The sequence below is a fragment of the Colobus angolensis genome, unplaced genomic scaffold (assembly GCF_000951035.1).
Source record: "Colobus angolensis palliatus isolate OR3802 unplaced genomic scaffold, Cang.pa_1.0 Scaffold139, whole genome shotgun sequence".
NCBI classification, from domain to species: Eukaryota; Metazoa; Chordata; class Mammalia; order Primates; family Cercopithecidae; genus Colobus; species Colobus angolensis.
Window position 1 is genome coordinate 4,079,226 of NW_012114477.1, and position 2,835 is coordinate 4,082,060.

The following is a 2,835-nucleotide window of genomic DNA, read 5'->3' on the forward strand; positions in this document are numbered from 1 at the left end:
CCTCCCAAAGTGCTGGGATTACAGGTATGAGCCACAGCGCCTGGCCTCTATTTTTTTTTTTAATGTTCTTGGAGTCTGAGTCTCACTCTGTCACCCAGGCTGGAACACAGTGGCCTGATCACAGTTCACTGAAGCCTCAAACTCCTTACCTCAAGTGACCCTTCCACCTTGGCCTCTCAAATAGCTGGGGCTGCAGACACACACCACACCACCTAGCTAATTTTTCTAACTTTTTGGTAGAGATGGGGTCTGGCTATGTTGCCCAGGCTGGTCTTGAATCCCTGGCCTCAAGTGATCCTCCCACCTCCGCTTCCCAAAATGTTGGGATTACAGGCATGAGCCACCATGCCCAGCCCATCCTTAATGTTTTTAATGGTACAAATGGAGTGGACCCTGTTGGTGGCCCATCTATTCTGCACTTAGGATGTTACATTCTATTAATTGTCTCCATGAGTCTTGTGAGCCGCTCCCACCTTGCCACTCACTAGGATGAGTGCTGCCACCTGATCTCTATCATTCCAGGGTCCTGTCATCTCCATGGCTATCAGGGAGCCATGTGGATGTACAAGTCCCCCTTCATCCATGGTTTCACTTTACAAGGTTCCAGTTACCTGCAGTCAACCACCATCCAACTATCAGTGAGTATAGAACATTAAGATGTTGAGAGAGAGAGAGAGCACATTCATGTAACTTTTATTACAGTACAGGTATATTGTTATAATTGTTGACATTATTGTTATTAATCTCTTGCTGTGCCTAATTTATAAATTAAACTTTATCATAGGCATGTATATAAAGGATAAAACATAGTATATAGGGCGGTTCAGTATTATCCACAGTTTCAGACATCCACTGGGGGGCTTGGAAGGTATTCCCCTCATATAAGGGGGAGCTACTCTGTGTGTGTGTGTGCGTGTGCGTGTGTGTGTGTCTGTGTGTGTAAGACAGACAGAGACAGAGACAGGCATAGACAGAGAGAGAGAGAAGCTGTCCTGTGTGCCCATGGTTAGGATATGACTGTACAGTGAGCATGGAAGCTTGTGAATGTGTGTGCATGGATGTGCAGTCTGCTGATAAACTGGAGAACAGGCCTATGTGTGCTTGTGTGTACAACAATCATGAAAATCCATCTATGTGACCACTGCAGGGGCCTTACTTGTGTGCCACCAGCCCTGTAGCAATGAAGAGAAACTGTCTCTGTGTCTCTTGAGGCTGGTGTACAGTAAATGCTTCGTAATGTTCATGGAATGAATAACCAATTGCATGCAAACTGGACTAGAGCGAGTGTCTGAAGACCTAGTCCTGCATCGTGCTTTCCCTAGATGTCTGTCTGTCTGTCTATCTGTCTATCTGTCTATCCTCCAGCAGTCTCTAGCTCCTGGTTCATTCCTGGCATTGAATAGGTGCTCATGGAATCTCTGGTGAACAAAGTAATGAGTGAACAATGGACTGCAGCCAGGAGTGTGGAAGTGGAAGAAACGCAGAGGAAGCCCCGCTGAAGCCCACTCTCTGCCCTAAGCAGGAGGTAGGATGTCTGCACAGAGCTCTGGATGTGGGCTAAAGGGTGTGGGCTTTGGAGCCGGTCCCCATCCCAGCCATCACCATGTGACTTGGGAAAGTGGCTTCACCTCCCTGGGCCTCAGGTTCCCCTCTGTAAAATGGGATTCTTATCCTTCTGACTGTTCCAGTCCACATGGCCCATAGTACATGCCCCGTGGATGTTTGTTGAATGACTGAATGACTGCATTTAGGTCTGTAAAAGGCTTTCCTACCACTGGTGCTGTCTGCAGGGGAGAGTCACCACTAAACTTCTCAGTAATGCGGGTGCCCCCTCTCTTGGTGGCCTTCATGTGTCCTGGGCTCCTAGTGTGGCCTTATTTAATATGTCCCCTCAAGTGTGCTGATGTCTCTGAGCTGTTTGTTCTCTTCCTTCACCGTCTACTGCAGGAATCCTGCATCTCAACCTCTGTTGGCTGAGGTGAATGGGAAGCTCACAGGCATGGCGTTTCATGTCCCTGACCCAACTGTGTCCTATGGATCTGTTGCTCTGCTGTCTAGAAAACTATGTCAGATACATGGACATAAAGAAAGTGGTGACGCAGGCCAGGAGCAGTGGCTCACGCCTGTAATCCCAGCACTTTGGGAGGCCAAGGCGGGCAGATCACGACGTCAGGAGATTGAGACCATCCTGGCTAACACTGTGAAACCCAGTCTCCACTAAAAATATAAAAAATTAGCAGCATGTGGTGGTGGGCGCCTGTAGTCCCAGCTACTCGGGAGGCTGAGGCAGGAGAATGGCGTGAACCCGGGAGGCGGAGCTTGCAGTGAGCCAAGATCACGCCGCTGGACTCCAGCCTGGGCGACAGAGCAAGGCTCCATCTCAAAAACAAAAAAACAAAAAACAAACAAACAAACAAAAAAACACTATTTGCAATCATGGAGCAGGTTTTCCTAAATAGGAAAACCAACAAGGAGTGTAGAGGCCTCAGGGGCTAGCACTGGCAGAAAGTCTTTTCCACTTCTTGGCCTGAAGGAAGAAGGAGTATGTGGCCAGGAGAGCTGCAGTAAGGGGCTGCCTGATGAGCTGTGGCTGACAGCTGCAGGAACAGCTGGCTCAAGGTTACTTGGAGGGAGGAGCCTGGGGAATGTGACCGCAATTTCCTTCACCTCTTGCCCTCTGTTTTCCTGAGAGGCCTCCTCTTTCTGAACCCCAGCAAAAGTCAGACACTAAGGGAGCCTGCTGATCCAGTCCACATGGGCAAGACTCCTGGGGCAAAACATTTAAGCATATTACATGGGTACCACAAAGTCCATTGTGGACAAGCTAAAAGCAAA